The sequence below is a fragment of the Macrosteles quadrilineatus genome, unplaced genomic scaffold (genome assembly GCF_028750875.1).
Source record: "Macrosteles quadrilineatus isolate MER2022 unplaced genomic scaffold, UCM_ALF_1.0 Scaffold_2__2_contigs__length_208266976, whole genome shotgun sequence".
Lineage (NCBI taxonomy): Eukaryota > Metazoa > Arthropoda > Insecta > Hemiptera > Cicadellidae > Macrosteles > Macrosteles quadrilineatus.
This window is the reverse complement of record NW_026542595.1, coordinates 114,360,751-114,385,865: the sequence shown is the minus strand read 5'-3', so window position 1 is coordinate 114,385,865 and position 25,115 is coordinate 114,360,751. Positions and strand designations below refer to the sequence as shown.

At 34.0% G+C, this 25,115-nt stretch overlaps 1 protein-coding gene across 5 annotated transcripts in view; it reads right to left on the bottom strand.

Annotated features, from left to right (window-relative positions):
• Nucleotides 1–22,222, bottom strand: part of LOC128985514 (transcriptional enhancer factor TEF-1-like) — a 130,962-nt gene extending 108,740 nt beyond the window's left edge. For 3 of the 5 annotated variants that reach the window (XM_054405085.1, XM_054405084.1, XM_054405086.1), the window contains exon 1: nt 22,001–22,099. The gene's annotated coding sequence lies outside the window, so the exon portion shown is untranslated. Of the gene's footprint in view, nt 1–21,498; nt 21,864–22,000 lie in introns of those variants that run through there. The other 2 variants (XM_054405089.1, XM_054405082.1) reach the window with 2 other exon arrangements.
• Between the last annotated feature and the right edge of the window lie 2,893 nt (nt 22,223–25,115).

The window sequence follows — 25,115 nt, the reverse complement described above, 5'->3', positions numbered from 1 at the left end:
CGTCCAGATATATTTAACCAGCCATCGCTTAAAATCGTACGTCGCTTTAACCAGCCATCGCTTTAACCGTACGCCGCTTTAACCGTACATCGTTAATACTTCTTTGCTTAACCGACGTCTTTAAATAAACAGATTGTGATATGTAGAAAATAATTTGAATATGTTTCTCCTTCAACTAATTAAAACCGTATGACTTCTATACACCCTCCCCTAAGAATGTGTTTTGCCATTCAATTCAGCATTGGATTCTTTTTAAGATCGGATATATTTTCAACACGATGAGTTTTAAGGCACATCGGTTTATCCGACCAAATCATTATCCAGCCTTCAGTCGCAAGGCAGCCGGATAAGAGGGAGACTGTAAGTATGTAAAACCTTATTCTCTGTTAACTTTTATGTTTAAACCAAAATCCTTTAGATTTATGCCATTGAATTGAGTAAAATATTAATTTGTTTAACCAGAGTTTTCCCTTTCTGTTCAGCATTGGATTCTTTTTTAGATCGGGTATATTTTTTAGCCTTCAGTCGCGAGGTAGCCGGACAACAGGGAGATTATATAAAATATAAGCTTCTTCTCTGTTTACAACAAAATAGTTTTCACAATGACAATTTAACCCTTTAACTTACCAGAATATTGTTTTAATACCAACACATTATAAGATCAAAACTAAACGTTGCAACAATAAAAAATCTATCAAATAACTATTACATCCACCCCAAAGAGGTGCGATAGTTAAAATAACCGAGCCAGTTTACAAAATTGGACAACTCTAAATATAGAAATAGCAAATAAAGTAAGAGCGAACCAGTGGTGGGGGGAGGGGTAAAAAGAGCCCCGCAGTGCGGCCGGTGAACAACACACACTGTAAAACACGGACGATTAATTCCCGCGTTAATTATCGATTCCCGCGGGAACGAGTCGCGTTTTGGCGGTAAAATTCCTCCCTATTGATTGACATGTCTTTTGGCCGGTCTTTTTGTTGTTTAATTAAAATGCAAATACAGCGTTCTTTGATTACTTTATTTGCTCTAGTTACTTCATTTTGTATATTTATTATCTTTAATTTATATCTGTCTGTATACAAGGGGGTTTCACTGTGACATCCCTTTTCAGCTGTTCTACTTAATTTTAACGTTTGGGGTGTAATTTTTAAGCTTATGAGTTAGGGGAGGGAAGAATGGTAACGGAAAATGAAAAATTTATTTGCTTCACCCTCTAGGCAATTTAATTTAATTATTTTCAAAAATCCAGTGATGCTCACCAATTTTCTTTATAACGGTTTGAATGTTAAGAAATTAAACAGCTGATCCTTTAGTTGAATTTTTGATCACAGTCAGATTGGAAACAAGAGTCAAAACAGTTTACTCAATGGTTTACGTAATAGATTGTAAACATGATAATTATTTTATGATTGTAGCTTGATTGATGTGGGTAAATCACTTATATATCTAAAATCAGCACATAATCAATGTAATTTGGTAGTTTTATTCACCTGATAACGTTCACTAACATTGTCTTTAAAAAGTAAAAGGTTACTCGGCGACAAGTTTTAAATCCTTCATAAAAAAACACACATTTTCACACCCCCTCGTTCTTATTAAATCGTTCAATACTTTAGACAACATCTGGACAGCTTCCACTATCAAATACACATTCAAAAAACGATACAGTAGTTTATTGTTTAGGTCCAAGAGGCTTGCAATCAAAGTTAAATGTGGCGGAAGGTCTCAAAGAACAGTCATCCACCAAACTGGACACTAGAGTGTGCAAGGCTTGTGATATATCGGGGGTAGACAGGGGGATCATGGGGGGAGATCTGAGATGAGAATGGGGTACATTGATTGTCGAAATTGAATCCTTTTAGATCAAGGGTCTACAAAAGCGCGGTTTAGCAAATGGTGCGCGAATGTATTGCTTCCAGAATAAGTGCTTGATTTGATATTCTAATTCTGACGTAGCATAAGACGATATAATATGTTTTCCAGCAGGTTAAAGTAGAGTGATTTGTTGCTTACTATTTGATTATTGTTATTTAATTTAAGAAACACTTATAGTGACAAAATAACTGGATATGAACGCTGTCATAGTTTTATGTCATAGTGAGTTATATGCTTGTGTAGCTTTTTTACTGCCTAAAATCAGCTGTTTCTTCAGATAGGAGCATTTACTAGAAGACAGTTGGGCCCACTTTCAAACAATCAGAAAGTTAATGATATCAGGATCTAATATGATTATCATTAAATACTTAGAAATAAAACTGTGACAAGTTAAATTTACTAAATGACATAGATAGTAGAAATAAACTAAATTTAGTGACTAAAAACGCCGGATTTGTCATCCTTATTATGATTCAGGTGAAGCTAATTTTGTTGGTTTTGTCCGGTGCCGCTAGAAGCATGTTTTTTGTTTACAACTTGTTCCTTGTTATTTCAGTTATTTAAAACCTCTTTTAGCCAAATAAAACGATCCAAACATAAACAATATCTCGTTCCCTACTCATCCAAACGGTTAAGCACAAATCGTAAATTAAACAAATTTTCGTCGACACTAGCGATCACCAACATGAACTAAAAACGAGCTTCAAAATTCACGGGGTGAGAAGTCTACTTTTGTTAATGCTAATATTTACAAGTCTTAAACGATGATCGACAAAAACACTATTTCAAAACAGGATGGGTCTATGAAGCTATACCGTAAGGCAGTGGGGGAAGCAAGGCGCCCCTCAGATTAGCGGACAAATTTCATTCTCGATTTGCACACAAATGAGGGGCACTTGTTGCACGCCCCCGACAAATTGAAAACTTTACTACACTCATTACTCAATATCCCCCTCCCCCTCTCGGCAGTCAATTTGTTTTTATAAACCCTCCAAATCTTGCGAAGCGTCGGTTCTTTATCGACTCTTGAAATCGGGTTGGTGAAAATTCGTATGTTTTCAAAGATTTGTAAAAATACTTTTGTATTGTGTTTTAAAATACACATCACTGTGCAGTGAATACTATGTAGCAGCAAACCTAAATACTAATCAAACCTATTGTTATTTTGATAGAATAAAATATGACGTGCTTATATTTTGGTAAAAGTCAAATCAGGCAAATGGAAATTCAAGTCTGCAGATTTGCTAAGGCAGGGGTATTGTTTACTTTTCAATATTTGTGTAGAAGATCGCGTTGAATCTGACCAAACCTTGCAAAATAGACATAATTCAAGGTAAAACGGATGTGATGAATAGATCAGAAGGAGCAATGATAATAGAAAAATTCAAAATCTACTGAAATCATGACGAATACTCATACTTACTCGTTTGTTGACAAACATATAAACGAATACAAATTCAAAACATTGAGACAATTTTTATTTAAAATAAACTTGAAAATGTTTGGTAAAATTTACTTAATTCCCTTCCACAATTAGTTGGAGTAGAAACACCGGTGGAATTCCAAGCCGGCCACAAAAGCAGAACGGATTCGCCAAGAAATTCCCGGGTCGGGAGATAAGTTATTTAGCAGTTGGTCAGCAACGTTTGTGTAATTGGAATAACAAGTGTGGGAGGAATCTCCGCAGGTAAATATAGTGTTGTGAGGTTGGTATAGTACTATATCTTTATTTATTGTTAAGATTGGGGCCAACCGGGTGTATTTTAACCCGATTATAAAGGATACGTAAAGAATGGAGGTTGATTTGTTATGAATGACTCACTAAAAAGTCATTCTTCTTTCGAAAAAATCTTGGAGGCAGCTGGTCCATATAGATGGGAAATGGGAAGTCTACTTCGGTATAAAATTGCATGGATAAAACCATAGACAAAAAGAATTCCATAGATAAAACCACGGACAAAAAAATATTCTTTTTGTCTATGATAAAACCTACTCCCTTATGGAATAGCTGAAGATAATTTTATTGTTAGTTCTGTCCGGTGCACTGTAGACGTAGTGTTTTTTTTTACAATTTGTTTCTTGGTATTTCATTCGGTTAAAACCTCGTTTAACCAAATAAAAAGATCTAATCATAAACAATAACTCGTCCCCTAGTTATATTAACCAAACAGGTAAAGCACTAATCATGAAATTAACTCTAAAATAATAGAAACGAAATTTCGTCAACACTAGCGATCAGTGTCACCGGACATGAACTAGACACGAAATACGAGTCAAAATGTACAATAGGATGAGAAGAATCTATATAACATATACACTGAATATATAGCTTGTGTCGGTTAGTTAGAAAACAGTTAATGATTGAACCATTCCAAAGACAACTTAAATTATCTTCCCTCAATTTCAAAACTACCAAACAACCGGAACTTTAGTGACGGGCGAATTCACATGTACCATGTACACAAACTGCACAGCATTGTACATGGGCTGGCCACAACGGTGTTGATTTATAGGGTTTGTACAATGGACTATAACCGAGGATTTACGATGGGCAACAATAGGCTACACGGTAACCGACAATACAGGCAACAATACAATACTAGGATACAAATGTGTACTGTATAGTGTAACCAGGCTAAGAGCGTCGATGGTTAGCTGTTAATTTATTAATTTTCGTTATGTTTTCAATGCGTTGCAGGTTTAAAGTTTGCGGACAAAAAGAATCGGAGTCAAGAACATCTGTAAATTGTTCTCACTCACACACTTTGTCAGCTGATTCAGAAAAATCCAATAAATTAATATAGTACAATTATGATTGTTTGAGGCCATCAACGTGTCAAATACAATTAACTGGTATATTATCCACTATCAACATATTAGTACTAATTGAACTTTAAAATCATTCTACGATGTTGACTGTAATGGTTATAATAGCATTGGAGAAGTGATACCATTGACTACTATTTTGATACTATTCTCAACTGTTTGTGTATAATAGCAAACCACAATGAACTTAGATTCAGGTTAAACTAAGTGGATTTTACATTTACCTAAGAAGAAATTTTGAGGTAAAAAAATTTCGGCACTCAATTAATTGCCAAATCTATATCAATCAATCAATCAATTCATCAATTATTTAAGATGGGGACGCCACTATGTGCGTATTTTAACCCAAAACTGAGTGAAGGATGAGTGTTGAAATCAATCTCAAATTTCTGGTAATATTATATAATAGAAGAGTTATTGTGAAATTAGGCTTAAGAAATTAAGACTCACCTACACTACTGAGATATCCAATGTAAAGTTTCCACTTACTTGGAAAATAAAATAGCATTACATTTATATCAAAGTGATTTTATCATGAGTATATAATAATGTTAGCCTTAAAATAGAATTACATTTTGTAGAAATTTATGCACATCACCGAACATAATTATATAAACTATAAGTTATACAGGGTGTTCATAAACCACGTTTCAACAATGTTTACATGGAGAAAACCGTAGAACCACAGAAAACCGAAAGAAATTAATTTTTCATTTATTCTTTGTACAAACTAAGCTTTCCAAAATATCGTTAAAACCTCCATCAAATGCGTCTGGCAATTTTTGGTAAAATTATTATTGGAACATAAATTGCCGCCATTTTGAAACGGTTAAAGAGTTTATATTCATATTTTACACAAAGATAGCGGTAACAAGATAAATTGTTTGCAGAATTTCAAAGCAGTGGCTCAAGCCGTTAGGGAGTTATGGATGTTTTTGCAAAAAATCACATACAAACATACATACATACAGCAGCTAAACGAAACCAGATAGAAAAGACGTTCAAATAAACTTTTCCCCCTTTTTTAACTCAAGGAATCACTACGATACGTAAATTATGTCCATATTTTGAACAACTTGTACATCGAATAAGTTAAGTCTTGCAGCATCCAATCGTTAAACTTATCACAACAAAACGATTAGTTTAAAGTTTAAAAAACTGGTTTCATAGATTTTACCGTTATAGAAAGGAATATAAACTAAATGTTTAATTAATACACCGTTTTCTTGTTTTTCGATAGTTGGGGAATCCACTGAGCATTCAACTATTGACATTCAGCATTCAACGTCAGAAGAATGTCGACATTCTATGTAATTGTCGCGAAAGTCCTCCAGTGGTGACCTTTATGTCCTCTGAGTCATAAGTAGAAGACAGTGGAAAAAAACGTGCAGTGGAAACTTTAAAACATGTCCAGCATCCTTCGAGTTGTTAAGGATTAACATTGAAAGTGCAGCACTGATGTGCATGATTTAAATTTAATAAAAAATACAATTTAAGAGTGGTTTGAAAATGCAAAATAACCAAAAACTTAATAAATTTTAAATGCACTTCTTTTATTCCTCGACAAACTTTAAATCCAGTTAATTTTATGCATTTTAAGGCTAACTTGAAAAATAAAATATTCCTAACTATTAAAATCAACTCCTAGCTACTTTTTTGGGTTCTGGTGTGTCATGTGAAAAACCTGCTCTACGATTAGCACTCAATGGGTTCTGGTGTGTCATGTGAAAAACCTGCTCTACGATTAGCACTAACATGATTTAATCATGTTTAAAGTCACTTAGAACTAACTTATTAGCTGTTAATGTTCGTCCACACAGCGCTAGTTTGGCGCTTAGTAAACTATAGCGATTATAGCGTCGTCTGATCGACGCTTTACGGCTACTTGGTGTTAGCGCTGTATTCATACCATTTCCATCAAGATCGGACCAAAATTACTCAAATTATATAGTGCTTGCGGTTATGTATGCAAATACAAAAATTTTAACGAATAGTGTTTGTGACCTTTGATCAAATCAAAATCAAAGTAAATCGGTCCCGGGTGTAGGTCTTCCCCGGGCCCCTGCTAAAACTCATTTCACCCTCAAACAACTTCATTTCCAACACAACCAGACAAAAAACAATTAAACACATATGTTGAGAAAATTCCGATTTCAAATCGCCACAAGGACATTCTACAACTGAAAGTATTTCTCACAATAAGCGAGCGTGCACGTCTTTGCCGGCGGCGCGGGCACGGTGTTTTTGAGGGCTAGTAGGGTAAAGTATGCAGGGATAGTTGTACAAAGAGCTGCCGCGGGGTTGGCGCTTTGTCCGGTAAACCAAAGTTAATTTGTTTGTGCCCAACCGCCAACACGCCGCCCCGACTGTAACACCATCGTAATGAAACTTTATTTCACAACGGGGATGGGTAAATTGTGTTGAATGAGTATTCGATAAGATCGGAAAGAATGGTGTATGTTTATAATTTGTGCTTCAACGCTGTGGTAATTATTTTTTGTAGAATGTGTAGTAGAAGGTGTTGTAGCTGTTGTATCTAACTTGATATTTCAATAGTCCAAGTGTTCGAACTAGCAGACTTCAGATTAGGCGATCACTATAATCACTATATATTTTACTCAAATACTCAATTTGGAATTATTTGTGTTTCACAACGGTGTTAGAAGGGAGGAGGCTAAACGAAATTGGGTAGATGGTATTGTATATAAAATACAAGATCGATAATAGTGTTGGCGAAATACAGTGAGTTCGAAAGTACTTCATTCTTTAAGAATGTAAAACACCACTATGCGACGATAAGAAAAAACAACATTAATTAAATCAGAATAAATTAATTCAACATTTCAAAACAAGAACAAAGAATCTAGGAAACGCTATTTAAAAGTCTAACGAAATAAAACTCACACAGTAAAGTCCCTACACCGATAAGATGCATTTTATCAAAGAAATTAACTCAAACCAAATTCTAGCATCAGCTTTTCTCTACAGCAATGATCTGTATGAGCACAAGATTCACATTAGTCTGCAGAGGAAAAGGATGGTCAGTATTTAGGTAACGTCAACGAGTTGAAAATATTCAGCGATCCTGAATGTGCAATCGTGCTACCTACTCAACAATTTCAAACACCTCTAGGGAGATCTAACTGCTTAGTTGTACCACTGACTTTTGGACAAATAGTCAAAAATTGATCGAGTTCTGACTCAACAAGATTCAACCGCACAAACTATTGAGCGAAAAATGCAGATCCTTAAAAAATAATCTTCTATACTGGTAAATTCATCCCTATTCGTCATCACCAATTGAACATTTCCAAAATGCCCAGAATTAAATTGACAACAACTCGGCTATCAATGTATTTCACCCAACTACAATCCATCCATCCCTACCATCTCGACGTTATGGGAATACAACCCACTTAATTTATCCCACCGATACTGAATCGTCCCAAATCTAGATCCACCCATCGGCCGGTCTGCCCTCAAAGGCTAATTGGCTACCTGCCCCACATCTTATACCGGTTATCGTCTTCCCTTTTGGGCAACCGAGTTGAAATCTCGCCGAAAAAGACACCGTCGCTGCTGGGTTTGTAAGGTTTGTAGGTTCACAAACTGGAAATTTGTTGAACAACAATTGCTTTGTGAGGGTCCTCTATTGCAGAAGGTAGATTAGGAAAAGGTTTTCATCTTTTAGTAGAAAATTAATCTGTCGATTTTATAAGATTGCGTCAGCATTCACTATGTTTCAAAATAATTTCCTGATCTTGCAAAGTTATCTTTAGCAACAAAAATTGTCTTTCCCATTCTTCTATGGCATGATCTTATCCGTCATCATGAATACGGATGTTCTTTTCCAACTAGAACTCATCAACTCATTAATCCAAGAACTTAGAAAGAGTACAATGCTATTACGTTTAATGTGATTGAATCTAGCACACTTTCTGGTTAACAGTCCTGTAAAGCTGGGAGAAAAGCACTCGTTGACATTCAAGGAGTCAAGGAGAGGCGAGAGGCTGGGAGGAGGCAAAGGAGCAGAGCGTAGGAGTGAGAACTGGCAACACCGCGACCGCACCATCTGGCAACACAGCGTCAGATAAACCTGCTAACGGACCCCACCTGACCGGCCTGCAATTATGATACACGCGCATGCGTAATGTCTACAGCTTCTGCGCCTGCGTAAACGTCGCGCAGCTTCTGTTGGCACTGCGCAACACTTTCCACTTCCAAGCGTATTCGCCTATGTATGTGTGTGCACAATGTAACAACTCTGTACTATTTTTGGTACGGTACGATGTTTCCTTTATTGAAGGTAAAGCTTAGTACGTATGGCCAAATGGAATTGTAGTTCTTTTTTTGGAAGAAAATTAATTCTCGACAGGTAAAAAATGGCAAGTATACAAGCTCAATATTGGGCATGTCGAATTCTACTCCTGTGTTCTGTTGGGTTGCCATTAAACTAGCACAAGCTAAACAAATACAAGGAGGAAATCTTTCTCGACGTTCAAGAGTTTCTAGTAGAAAAATACCCCTTTTTTGAATCGCAGGAAGTTTATACTTTTTCATTTGCAACTTTTAATCCTTGTGATCCATTCACGTTTCCACGCACGCCATTCAAGTTTTTTACTATTACCGCTACACTATAAATCAGAACGTCGTTTGAATGGTACAAAGTGTAGTACTATGTAACATCTGAAGCCTTTTTTTATGAGTGTTACACCTTGGTGCAGTTTGGAACACGCTGATGTTAACTAAATGGTTCTCATTTTAGGGTAGATTTTACTATTTTCGTTTTATACTTTGCTTGTAACACTTTAGGACACTGAATAGTTCACAGATTGTTATCTCCCGTTGAAATAAACGTAACGCCCTCTACTGACGGAACTACCCAAAACATTATCTTCAGCTGATCCATTGTGATAATTGAATTCATAAGAAAACATGTTCAATATGACACAATACTAAAGTACCGAAATATTTATATCAAAGTTGATGAATCGAATACGATTGTTTCCTCCAGAACACCAACCAAAGGATATGACGAACACCGGTATCCTTCACTATGTTACTCGTACAGTTTGCTATGGATTAATTGAACTATTACACAACTAATTGCACTGTTGGCGCTCACGGAGTTATCCAAGGGTGTATAATGGGACCGTTCTTAGTTCCGACTGACGCTTCTGATTTCTCCACCTGAATTATGTGTCCTAAAGAAATCCTCACAATTAGACTGATAAATGTGGGATTCAGTCACGAAAGAGTCTAGTTTTTACCTAGTTTACCTAGATCCTTGGATAAAACAAACATACTCCCTTCTTGGATCTTTCATTTGATACGTTTACACTTTTTGGGCGGAATATATTCGATCACAAGTATTTAATCCTTTAAAATAAAACTGAGGTTGAAAGGGAACGTATTCAGGAGAGTTTAGACGCATAAAATTCAGCCAAACGCACGGACAAATAGCTCCGCTCTTGGTGTAATTTTAGTAACCCAACAAACCATTACACTATCTCTCACGATACGAGACTGAACTGGTTGGTTAATTTTATGTTATTTCGTTAATGAAGATTTATTGAATTGTTTTGATAACGCCAACACGTGCTTATCACGAATCGATTTCGAGCCAAGTTGATTTGAAATCGGTTAACGCTATTTTCGTCAAAGAGTTCTTTATTCGTCTTCTGAATGAACCGATTAAAGTTTCTTGATGTATTTTTAGCAATTTGTGTCTTAAAATAAACATTTAGTTTGAGAATAGCTAAGCGTTATCAAGAGTTGTCTAAAGGTTAATTTTAATGGGATACTTTAAATTTGGCCGAGTCAAATGTAAACATCGACGTCAAAATTTGTCTAGGAGCATTGAGTAGATTTGAAGTGTACAAATTGCACTTGTCTTCTTTCCCATTGATCTTATTACAAATAGTAACTACCCTTAATGTGTAAAGAATACTCGGTTCAGCACAACTGTTAAAATTGTATTGGGTTTTAAATTTCTAGATGTTTACGAATCTTTAAGTAGAACTTCTTTGCTTGTCGGTGAATAAAAGTCCAATGATTTTGTAAAAGTTATTTGAAGTACCAAAGGTCTTTGACTTTAGATCTCAATGGCTTTTTGTAGTAATGCAACGAGCCTTAAGACCCGAGTTAGAGCATTATAATCGAAAAGGACAGATTTTTCAGATTTCAGAACCGAACACAAAGAAATAAAAAAATCTACTTTTAATTCTGTGATTTCCAATGGACTTTTCCACACTCCCACCACTACTGGCCACCCTATGGACGGGGGACTCCGCCCCAGGGTAGTGTAGGGGCTCGCCCTCACCTGCGGACCCAAAGTATCGATTAGTGTCCCCCCCGCGTCAGTTTTTTACCCTGAGTTCGTCTGTGGCTGTAGTCGCAGGGGCCAATTCGTCGTTATTTTGAACCCGATTGACGTCGGACCTTTCAAATTCAAAACGCTCACAATTTCTGTTGGCTTCCGCGATTTACTTTGAGAATGTTTAATACAGTATTATATTTGTCTTTGAGTAATAAATATGGCGTATTATGTAAATCTAAAAAAACTGTTAAACGTAACAATGTAGCGGTTTTTGAAAACCCAACCATCCAAACAATTCTCTGTTTACCCAAATTCGAAACTTCTCAAACAATTTTTGTATGCAATTTGTAACATTTCTCCGTTGTAGATTTGAAAAAAATCGGAACCATTCATTAACATTTTGAAATTGTATTGCAGCACAGAAATCGGCTTGTAGTTATTTAAAACGTAGAAGACAATAACCTCGAGTTTCCATCCTTCCAAATCCCAACTTTCTACTCGTAATCCTATAATCTGTTAACTTTACACCCTTAGACATGTGATTATGAGGTGGATTAAATGAAAAGCTACTGGTTCAATAACCTACTCAATAGTTTCTCAAAACTACGGTGGTGTAATGTCCTTATCTTGTCACAGTTCCAACTTACGAAGCGGTATGATTCTCTTTTGAAAACTGGTTTCTGCAAATTTTTCATCAGCCTTGACATTTTGAACTCATGCTGTTTTGTAGAGCTACTGTTTGTATTGTATTTCAACTATTGTTTTGACTTAATAAATTTTCAGCTTTTTCTTTTCTGATCACAGTTTCAAATTACTTTTTAAACCTCGTTTTTTTTTCTTCTTGAAATGGTCTTCTGAATATTCCTACCTGGGCTTGAAACTTTGGACAGATATTTAACACATACCATTTTTCCTGATATTATTTTGCACCATTGTTTTAAATAAGGTGCAGCTAATTCTTTTCTTGTAAGTTACAAATTAATTTTTTAAACGCAATGATCCTACAATTCTTCAGATTAGCTTCTGAAGATGCTACATTGGCCTTGAATATTTTAACTTTGATGTTGTTAGAGTTATTGTTAGGTCTTATTGTATTATTTTTTACTACTGTTTTGAATGAACGATGTGCAACTACTTCTTTTCTTGCCACGTTTCCGTGATAACTCCCGAAACATGATAATCTTCTTCCAAATTACCTTCTGGAAATTCTTCATTGGCCTTGACACTTTGAAGTCATGTTCAAGAGCTAGTCTCGTATCATTTTGCACCATAGGAGTACGGTATGATGTTCAAGAGCTACTTCCGTGTCCGATTTTCTACCATTGTTCTGAATGAACAAGTTGCATCTTCCCTTGTCACAGTTCCAACAGTCGCAGAAGATTCTGACTCGCTAGGTGCGAAGTCTGAGGACATTGACTGTCGTTATTTCCGAGGCTATTACCCACCTTGTCACTGCTGCGTGTGCGTGTGTTGGCTGGAGACGACGTCGCAAATAGCCGCGTCGCGACGCGCTGGACCGTCGCCAAACGAGATCAGGTGTTCTTCCTCGGGAAAACAACACTTGATGAGCTCGTAGATTGGCTACACTGAGAACGTTTTAACTTTGTGTCTTCTTTACTTCGTCAGGGGCTGTAACATCGGCAATTGAAGAGTTTTCCAATGTTCTTCAAAGTATTGGTGTATGTTGAAATACTTCAACTTTATTTTTTGTAATTTCTCTTTGAGTCTTGGATTATCTCTAGACGGAAAATGTTTTTTTTCGTATTCGAGGGTTGGCCTAAGATGAAGCATTAATTAAAACTTCTGTTTTTGTGTTCTTTAAAAGCCTTTAGACTAACTTCAAATGTAACATTTCAAAATAGTGTTTCTTAATCACCTTCAACTCCCATCGGCTGCTTTTGGAATAATTCAAGAATTTTATTTCTCTTTTTCCTTAAAACAATCTAATGTTGATTACCGTTAGGATTTTTATAATTCGATTTTCTTGTCCTTTCTCTTCGACTTTCAGTGCGGCTACATTTTTTTTTAACTTTACCCTTTCTGTACACTTTATAAGTAAGTACTCTTCCAATAAACTCGTTTTTGACTACATTTTCCTCCATTTTGTTTATTTAGCCTGTAAGATCATCCACACAAGTTTGTAGCCATCCAGTTTTTTTTCACAGGATGACATTTCAAAACCACCAATTCACTTCCAAATCTTAACCTTGTGTCAAATGACAGTGCAGCCAACTGTAAAATTTAACTGCCGTGAAATTAAGAAAGCTAAATGAACTGAGTGTAGAAGGACCAATTAAATTTGCTAACCAACTTCCTGCATATATTAGCTCATTTTTTTGTCCTACGACTAGGCACTAGCCTGGGATTGTTTTACAATACTTCAAACCTAGGGTTCGCGGCATTATCACTTAGATAAAACCCATTGGTGATTTGGCGGGATTGAACCCGGGACCTCAGGGACCGAAGTCGAGCTCTAACCACGAGACAGTTGCCCCCCCCCCACAATTTAGCTCATACCGAAGTTTAATAACTTTTTTTAAATCCATTTAGATTACTTTAGAATCTTTACAAAAACTGTATAAAGGATGTGAATCAAAGAACTTTTTACTTGGCACATATTTAAAGATGTGATCTGTTGGACAATGTGCGAAATGTGAGTCACTATACATGAGTTGGCAGATCAGAGGTGCAAGACTATTTGTTGACTATCGAGTGACGCCAAGACGCAGTAGATTTGATCTTCGCCAGGCTTAAATTACACGTGTGGTTCAACCTCGGTACTGAGCACTTGCACAACATGTGGATATAAACAAATTTACATCAAACGAGCAGACACAGTTGGAAAGTTGGAATGAAAATTTACAGAATGTATACATGTTCAAAAACTATTATACTCATAAACCTATAAGTAGGAAAATATACTCTGCCTTTATTCTTGCAAGAAAAAATAGGGTCTAATTAATAAAGTGTACACATTTATATAATGAAATTTATCAACCTCGTATTCTTTTGGTAGCCTAGCACAGTTTTTTTAAGAGAAAAGTAAAGACTGAAATTTTTGAGAGAATCATAAACGAGATGCGAAAAAAACTAGTTTTTTTGTGCTCTAACATAAAATCCTAGTAATAGAAAAAAAGCAAGTTCAATTCACCTAAGAAAATAAAGTCACAAAAAAGCAAAAGTTATAGCTTATGATGGTTTTTTTCACTTAGTGTTTTTTGACACCATGCACATAAATTAAAATATCAACCATATAGTATCTAAATTCTAACAAATATCTTTATACAAATTCCCTTCAACAATTCCAAAAATTAATTGAACATGAGTGATTGTAACAAATGACTCATACACTTCTAACAAAGAACACCCAAAGTTGACTCAGCAAAATATTCATCGTGGGAAAGGCGAAGTGTAAAGAAAACAGAGTTTGCATTTTTTTGCACAGCTCGGCATACAAACGTCACAAGTATTGGATTGCCAAGAAAAGAACAAAAGAACTCAAGTATTATTTGATCACTAGAAACATGAGAAAGCAAAGAACATGATGCTTGTAAAAACTTCAGCATTCAGATGATGGAAGAACAAAATATTTTGTACCTAATGAAATAGGCACAAACATCATAAAAATATGCATACAGCAATTAAATTGTTGAATATGGTGTTGCAAGAGTTAAACTGTGATAACATTGAGAAGGCACCTCAATAAATGTTTTATGTGAAGTTGAGTTTTCACGGTTTCACTATACCACTACACTACAATAATTTACTTTGAATGGTGCAAATAGACTTCGCATTCTTGCAAAAAATATGAAGTTTGTTTGAATGTGTTTTATGATGGGGGTGTTTAAGAGCAAACAATTACATGTTTCTCTGAGTTTTGGGTGGATTTAAATTTTTGCTTCACTCACAAGAACCAGAGTCAAGCAAAAGTTTACAATGTTACACGCATAAATAGTTTAAAAGTTGTTCAAATTAGAAAAACTAATCTTAAGCGGAAAACGCTCCGCATAAACATTCAAAACCCCTTAAAGTCGTCAGCTGATGCATAGAGATGATAAATCTGCAGGAGTATGTTCAATATACAACTTTAACACTTGATAAAGTAGCCAAGTTTATAGAAACCTTCCACCAGCAAACATGACGTTGAAATGCATTGTTTAATTAAAACTTATCTCATACCCTTCAGAAGTGATTGATTCTGTAGTCATGACTACCGTCTTGGGGCGGTTATCGCTTACCTAACTTGTGTTGATTACTATCTCAGCAACTGGTGACTGAGCTTTGATTAGAGAAAAGTATTTTCTTAAAGATTCTTAAAAGTGTGAAACGTTGAGATTATTTTTGCACGTTTCCTAACGGGGGAAAGTGATTCTGAAGAAATTTTGATTTAAAAAGTTGAAGAAATGAAACTTTGAGAAAAAATTCTGTTTGTTTTTATTTTTAAATTATGAGCGGAATATAATTTTTTTTTAAGCTTACACTAAATTACAGTTACAAACTAAATACAAAATAATGACTACTGAATCCACTCAACTGAAAACCCAAATTTCTCGTTACTTAAATAATTTTTTTATTCAATTTAAAAAATAGAACACATTCTTGATTTGTTTGTGCAAATCAATCGGTGGTTTTTTACTTACTTAGAGAAATTAATTGACCATTTCATCCGGTGGATTGTATGTCTGCACAATAATTAATCAGAGGTAATTTCTAACTAGAAACAAGGTAGAAAGTGAAACTTGGAACCTTGGAAAGGCTTTGAAACAAAGCAACCAATGTTAGAAAAAATGTCTCAATGCAAATAGAAGACGCAGACAGATGTTGATTACACGATCGAAAAAATTTTTGAAGAACCCCTGAAATGTTTTGTCCTATTACTATGCCTCCATAAAAACAGTATCAACCTCCATTATAGAAACAATATTTGTATAAAACATCAATAAAACAAAAAAATCAATTATTAAACAATTTCAGTAAAATTAACTACCGTAATCTTATAAAATGTATATATTTACTTGATTTACGTTAGGTGTAGGAGCTTATTTTAAGTCATTTTATGAATTAGGAATTGAATTGTTAACTTTTATAGATTAACAACTAATTTATAAGAAATGTTGGTTAGGTTAATCTACCAAAATCTATCTATATCTATAAAAGAGGAACTATGTATGTATGTATGTGTGTATATACGTTATGGACTCCAAAACCACTCGACAGATTGTAATGAAACTCTTATGCATTATTAAGCATCTTTTAAGGATGGTTCGAGTGAAGTTTGGTGCAGATCCGTCAAAAGGGCTCTGCCCAGAGGGTTTTAAGTAGGCCAATGTCAGACTTTTTGATCTACAATGTTTACAAATAAATATAATTTAAAAGCAGATGTTTACTTTCACCCCAATCGCAGCACACCTGTGCACTTAACAACGTTTAAATTCTCCAATGTTAAATATTAAAACATAAAAACCTTTATCAAAATATTATAAACAATAAAAGGGATGACTTTTTGAAATTTATGACAACAGCTAATTTGCAACCAAAAGGTGAGTGAGCGTAGCGAACGAACATCAACCTGGAGGCAAGTTAGCGTAGCGAACGAGCTAACCTGAAAACAAGTGAGCACAGCGAACGAGCTCCAACCTGAAGGTGAGCGTAGCGAACGAACTTCAACCAGGACGTGATTGAGCCATGTGAATACTTATGAAGTTAAACGGGGCAAAGCCCATGGGTACAGCTAGTAACAAATAAAAACGTTGAAAAACTTTTTTTGTAAATTAACATACGATGATTTTAGTTGGGTTATCTTATTTTGATTTCAACGTAGTAAGGAAATATTCTGCTACAATAAAAAATACTTCGTATTGCACTTAAAATTATTAACAAAAATATATAGGTAGGCCTACATAAAAATAACAAGTCGGTATTTATAAACAGTTATCAATTATACTTGAGATGTGAAAGCAAATGAAATCCGCCGCCTTAACAAATATTTCTGATACGGTACTTTAATAAACTTGTGAAAAGCCAATACTGAAGAGTAGAAATGAGACACCACATTGGAAATCAATTGGAAAAAGCCATATTGGATGAAACCTAATTCTCTACCAATTTAGCAGTTGCGTCAATCAATTTGTGAAGAATGAAATATCTTGTTGAATTATAAGAAATATTTTAGTTTATTTTAGATTTGCCGATTAATTAGTAATTAGTAATGCTTTGGGTTTACAGTATGTATCAAACGATAGTAATAATTGTTAAAGATAATCTAAATTACATTTTGAAAGTTTTGCAACTATTTTGAATAAGCCTATTTCTGTACATTGATAAAACGTTTTGTAATAACTGTATGAGACAAATTGAATATTGTATCACGACTATGAATTGAACTTGAAATAACAAAATGAATATTTTGTTTTTTGTTTATTCAATGTTCAAACCAGTAATAAGAGGTTCCTCTATGTTTACCTAAATGCCATTTAATATAAATTATCTGCGCCAAGAAACAAAAACTCGCATGCACTTTTAAAACATGAATGAATGAATAAATTTGTCAAAAACCCTAAGTCAACGACTGTGTCAAATTTCAATCCATAAACTTGGAGGATTAAACTTTACTGCTTAAAAAACAAAGGAACAGTGTTTCTAAAATAGCTCCGAGTCGAGTCAACCGTCCAACACCGAAATAACACTTGCCGAGCTGACCTTCTATACTCTAACTCTACAGTTCTGTAGGATGGAAAATCTCAGAAGATATACGCAGTCTATAGTCAATGACTTTTATCTGAATGAACCTAATATAAGCATTTAATGCAAAAAAGAAAAACGAGCAGATGAACAAAATATACAAAAAAAATATGAATAAAGTAGTTTCTGACAATTTTCCTAATGCCACATTCTCTGAGATTTCAAATCGTAACTTGCTCTTAAAAGTTTTTGGCAGCAAAATAATAATTATTTTAAAAAGCAATTTAAAAATTATTAAATCATTCTTTGTTGTAATTTACTTCACTGTGAAATTGAAAACCTGGAAAAACTCATAAGAACGATAATTGGGGCGCAGAATCTTCACAGTGCTCACAATTAACCTTGAGGTTCTCAAGTTCAATCCTGTGGTCAATAATTATTAGACCTAGATGCCGTTTGTCATTGGCCATAAATTAACAACACAATCTAACAAAGATTGAATTAGATAACATCATCAGGTTTTAGACAGCTAAAAATGTACCGATGCGTAAAACAGACAAATTAAATTCATGCAAATTGCTGGTAAAATCAACAAGTAATTTTTATTGTAAAAATTATCCACAAGTAAAACTTTAAACAAGTTCACTTTAATCATCGATCTTTGTTGACGAAATAAATCGTTAGGAAGATCCCTCTCTGATATCATTAAACTGTGGTTTGTGGAGAATTGATTACTGGATGTCTAGAATTGATTATGCTTGAAAAAAACCTGAATAAATTAGAAGACTAGACGGCCTTGTAGACATTTCATTGGTCGATCCTGAATTAACATAGAGTTCAAAACTCGGATTAGTGACGTTGACTTAGGTAACTAAAGTAGTCATCCAGTTTGGACCAACTGTAGCTAGTTAGCGCAAAGAGAACATAGTTTGATGTGGCTCTCGTAGGAAGAAATACTTTTGAAATTATGATCTGTTAGGTTGTTGTATAATCAGTTGATAGAAAATCTTGAAAAATAGTACAGTTTACAAAAGTCCACCTTTTCAATTTGTGTGATTACAAGTTTGTCAGTTTTTTGGTTGACAGCAGCATACTCTGTCGTGATTGATTCAATGAGTACACTTTTTTTAGTACAACTTACATTAACTCTCAACGGTTAAGAAATAATTTTTTTGTTAAAAAGCTAGTCGCTACATATTTGAACCAAATAAATTGTATCACTGATTTTTGTAGGAGGAATAGCGGTTGTAACAGCAATGCCAATGAAACGACATAGATTAATATTCCCTCGTTAGTAAACCAATATAAAATCTTCAAAGATTCGCTCAAAGTAAGAAATCTCAGAATTATTCTTACTTGGATTACAAGAAGATAACAAAGATTTTAAAACGCTTCTATGAACTATCCAATCATTAATTAAGCTAACTCGTCATCTGAATAAAGTCTGAGAGATACCACAAGAAATTATTTTGGATTAAGTTTTGTAAAAAACCCCTTTAACTATTAAAAAAACCTAGTTAAATTAGCTAGGAGAGTCCTATTTCATTGTTTATTTTATTCACTCAAAAATAGTTTGGAAGCTCGACAAGGGTTTTATTTTCTTAAAGAAGAAGCATATTGTATTATGTTAGCGGCTACTAATACAATTGCGTTGTCTAATTTAGAGTTAATGATTAGTTATATAGTTAAATATTGGATACAATAACCTTAAGAATATTCTGAGAGGCGTTGAGTATGGTGATTCACCCAAGAAAATTGCTTTAAGATGAATAATGATAATGTAAAAAAATCGCAAAATGTAGGTTAACTTATTAGGTTATGTTGTATTAACTTATCTTGTAAAATAACAAATAAACTTTTTTAGCAGGTAACTTAAGTAGCCTATAATTTTAGTTAAATTGAAATAAAATTTGTCTAAGCTCGACAAAATTACAAAAAATATTTAGGTTTACCGGTATTAAGATAGATATCTAACTCATCTTTTCGCAAATTAAACTTTAATATATAAAACTGTATCAAGTACCTATTGTCTTTTGAGACGATATCTACCATAAGATTTGTCCTAATTTTAGTAAGTGTCATTCCAATGAGCACTGTATGATTTTACTTCAATCCAAAGATCGTCCGTTTTACGATTTTTCAATCACAAATCTTAAGTTGGAAGGTTACATGATTTTACATTTACCAAACATTAAGCGGGAAATTTTTCCTGGCCTAAATTTACCAAAACAAGTGCTGAAATTATATTTCCAACTAAGTTAACTTATGCCCATCAAAAATTAAATTTCCTGTAACACTTAAAAGATATAACTTAACAATGGAAGTGGAAACAAGTTTAATCTCGAGTACCAAGGCAACAATTTAATACACATCAAGTTAAACAATTCACAGAGCTCGTTGAATGAGTCACTCTTGAATGATGCAAGGTTTAAATTCAGGCAAAGAACATTGTCTGATAACCCCTGAAGTAGATCTTGTTTATGATGTTGGCAGATAACCAAACTCTAGCCTATTGCATGATATTCTACACCTAAGATTTTAGCGCTAAAATTTCACTTCAGTAAATCATTGCACTACTTAGTTGTAAGAAATTTAAGCCTTCTAAAAACAACTAGAAAAATTGTTGTTTAAGAACAGCTTTGTTAGAGCTAAGTTAAGTGCAGTATGAAATGAGAGCAAGGATTTAAATTGTTATATTTATTGTTTAAAAATGTAAATTAAGTTATTTTAGATATATGTTAGCTTACTGTACAGTCATTTAAGAGAAATATTAGGTTATGTTTAATTTATAAAATTGGAAAAGTCCATTGGTATGTAAGTAGGCCTAAAATGAATAAATAAATTTGATCAAGTAAATTTACTTTCATTAACTTAGTTGGCACATCAGTACATCTCCCTTCTTTATTTAACTTATAGGATTAACCTAAGCAAATATTTACATTTCATCAACAACTATTTTAAGCAGAAAATAAACTATGATAATAAATAAACTATTATTTTTAAAGCGATTAATTAGATACAGAAAAAGAATTGGTAGGAGTTCCATATCTCAATATCAGTTCAGTATTCTTAGAGCAGTCTAACCTATTAAGGTCCTAACTTAATGTTTCAAAGAGTCAAACAGTGACATTATACACCCATAAACTTAATATACAAGCAGACAATCCTAAGAATATCTATCCTAACTTAATAGCCTGATGAAAAACATTTAAGATGAATTAGCCTGGGATAAAAAGATAGCCTAAGTTAATTTAAGTTAACTAACTTAACTAATGGCCTAAGTTATTAACAAGAGCTATAATAAGTTATATGAAAATGCTACAAATTGTTATATAGGCCTAGGCCCTATGATAGTTTTGCTTTAAATTTATTTCACTATAGACCTATAAGACAAATAAAGGAGGAATAGAATATTTTATATTAGGAGACAGCCCTATTTATTGCATGATATATAGGGCCTACCTACTCCATAACCACATCAAAGTACTGTACTTAAACAGGTACATATCAAATTAGGCTAGGCCTAACTTGTATGGTACAGTTAACTTATTCAATCTTATAAATTTTAGTTTGAATATTATTTTTTGGGCTAAAGGAGTTCCTTCACTAAATTAAGTTAGTTTGAGAGATAAGATATTAAAATTAATCCTAACCCTAAAGAGCCTTGTCAATCCACCTCCACCATGTCACAATTATTGACAAACGATTTTGTTTGTTGAATTGGAGAACCATTAGCCAATAAAAGTTATTAACCATTACTCTATGCCTAATTTAAAAACTATATAAAAACTTACTTTATTGCCAAAGCAACTAAAGAAAAAGGGCAGGCCTGCTAAATATCATAGCATTGGTCACACATCACACAAAAACATATCACTTTTTGGTAAAAACATATTTTTTAAAAGCACCTAAAAATTGTTTAGGCAACAGTAAGATTTAATTTTTTCAAATTAAAAATATCAGTGGCTGAGCTCGGATAACACACGAACACAAACTGTAGGACCGTTGACACTTTTCTCACATAACAGAATTTAAAGGTTGACACATAACGAAATACACTTGATATCACTCGCGCACTCACAAATTATCACAACTCTCCATAGAATAACTGAGTTGTGATTGTGATGATGAGGAGCTCTGTTCCCACCGACCGCCGGAAGTTCGTAGTGGCAAACATGACAAGTATGTAAAGTATTGGAGGAATCGCGTTCGCATAGCTGGCATTCTAGCGCCTAAAATCTCTTAAACTCTTAAAAATACTGTATGAAAAGGATAATCAAGATGGTTTGTACTCACCAGAGAGAAAATAGAGCGCCTTCTCGGCGAGTTTGATGAAATTTAGGACGGTATTTGGTCCGTAAATATGAGGACTAAGTCTGATTTTGGTATGCCAAGAATGGCACAAAGAATCCAGACAACGCACAGGTCCACTGCGCACCCGAGACGCGCAGCCCAGTCGGCTTGGGTAGGAGAATGGGAGTGTACTCTGTGACGTCACATACAAGTTTGGTGGCGCGACGCGCGAGATTCAAACCTTCTTCCTACACATAACCTCACTATACTTTACTTTATTGACACACGCGTCCACATATATACATTATATTCAACGTAATAACTCACAATTTAACACTCACTTTGAACCAAGATAAACTTTGATGAACTCTGCACAGTTGAGGACACAACAAAAACTAAATAAACTTATCTTCAAATTATTATGTACAGTATTAATATAAACATCTATACATAGTAGTTTGGAAAGTTACAGTGGAAAGTAAAGTGGAAAATACACAAACGTATTTTAAACAAGTTTAGAAGCTAAATTAATGTTATCAGTAGGTCTAGCCATGTTTTGTTATGATTGAAGAAACTGAAGAAAGTGTACACAAAGAGTTCGCCTCCGTCGGTGGGAGGGGCTGGTGGTCTAGAAGTTCTAGAAACACTCACCTGTTTTTGAGCGCGCCACCTCCTAATATACAGGTAAAAGTGTCGGTAACAGCAGAAATGCAGGTTTCAATGAATAAAGCAGTATTTTTCTTTTGGAGGTCTTCAAATAAGAGAAAAAATGGCAATAGAGACATAATGAAAAGGCCGACATATTCAAATGTACATAGTAGGGGGGGGGGGGGGGGGGGTATTAGTAAGGAGGAAAATGACAATGATTGCTCTTTTCACTCTATAGGGGTTGAGGAGAGCATAACTACACATAAATCTCAATGTACATAGGGGTTTTCCACCAAGAATTAATGTGTGAAACTCTCTCACTAACGTATGCATTTGCACTGTACTTTAATCTCCTACTTTATTTCATAGCCTATTCAATTTAATTGTCAGATAAAAATTTGTTTTAATTTACCAGAGTAAAATTAATTAACACTATAACCATTCATTATCAGAAACAAACTACTGTACTTGAGAAAACTAATGTTAACGTTTTGCTGAATAAATATTACAAATCTGAAAATCACGTTATAAATCAAGTTAGGAAATATATATGATTTAAAGCAGTTAAAAAGTTTAGTTATATACATATATATATATATATATTATAGTATATACATACAGTAGAACCATGTAGAACCTCAATAGCAAGACTCTCATGGGGGTAACAAAATAAGACTTGTGATAAATGTTTACTTCTCCTAGTGGTTTGCAAAATAAGGGGTAAAATAAATTCTAGGTCATTTGAAAATTACTCTTGTTATTGCGGTTCCACTGTAGCTTAATTTAAAATACAACTATAGGCCTAGTCAACACATGATAATAAACTCTAATATCTTAAACACACTTCCCTATATGAGTTTTGCATTGTTGGGATGGAGTAGGAATAGCGGAATTGAAACTGACACAGCCTTCTTGATATTCGAAATGCAATAAAGGTAAGAAAGTTGCAATCCCATGATTCCATGCAGAAATACCTCTAGATGGAGGCGTAGTTGAGATTACAACAAGTTATTGGATTCATAACATTCTTCTGCATCTCGATTCCACTCTGTTTATTTTCAATAGACTCCCTGTTTCCGTTTCCATATTATATCGCGTAATGTACCCCCTTTTCTTCCCTGCTCACACCTTATCGTTCTTTACTTTTACCTAATAAACTGTAGGTGGATTTAGGAGAAGGTGAATTTAAATACCCTCGCCGCAGCAAACCTGCAGACTAAGCGAATTTCCATATGTCTGATTGGATTTACACTAAAATGTCTACTTAAAAATTTAACATTTATTTCCTATAGAATTAGTTTAACAGGTACTTAGGTTTGCTGCATCAGCGAGGGTAAAACTGTTTTTTTTTTTTTTTTTAAATGTTAATAGTTAGTAAGAAATAAAAAAATTTCAAATTTGATCAAAGTATGTTCATAAACAAGCAAACTACAACAGTTTACTTATTCTCCACAATAATAACATGGGAATTTAAAATTTACATTTTTTTTAATTTTCTCCGTAACCATTAGGCGCATAGTAACACTTCAATATACTAAATTATTTGTTTTTTTAAGCACTACAAAATGGTTTGAAAATATTTTGCAAAATTTTATGTTTTTTGGGTAAAAAATGGGAAAAACCTATTTTTACCCCATAAAACCCCCGTTCCCATAGTCCGATCATGCTGGTTCGCGAATTATTTGTGAACTACTTTTTCAATGGTGTGCAAAAAACTCAGTTCTGGGGGGACACATAATATGAATAGAAGGTAGGTTGTAAATTTCAACACTGTAGTGTAAATTTAAACAGTAGAGAGGGTTGATAATTTTGTATATCTAGATAAACAAATTTATTAAGAAAACCTAATGTTACCCATCTTCTTTCACTATTATTTGTTTAAGCAAGATTCTCTGTCGATATTTTAATTCACTAAATTTCAAATTATAACCCTACCATCCTTATTTTTGAACGTAGATATGATGTCAAATTAATTTCAAACGCTAAGAAAAGCAGAGAGAAATTCAAAGGAAGCGAGAATACCTTCGCATCTTTAAGCAGAAAGGATTAAATTATCTTGTAACCTGTCATTGTGTTTTTCTTAAGCTCATTAAAATATACATTCTTTAAAATTAAGAGGAATTACATTGGTCCAAAGAGTTCAGAATTATTATACAAAGACAATTTAATTAAATACTAAAGTTCCTTTGTTATTTTGGGGAAATGCGATTCTCTTCATTAAGGAATATGAATACTATTTACTTAATAAGAACCAGTATTACTCTTATTTTTTGTATCATAAATGAAAAATTGATAAACGCCTTTATTTTAATTGGTTTAAAATGGGTTGTTGAAAAAAAATTTTTTATTAAACATTCTTAAGGTTTACGTTACGGTATTGATTGTATGATTTTATTGAGGTATGGTACTAAAGCAATAGGTAGTATAAAATAGTAAACTATGTAACCCTATTTGTGGACAACTCCCTCAA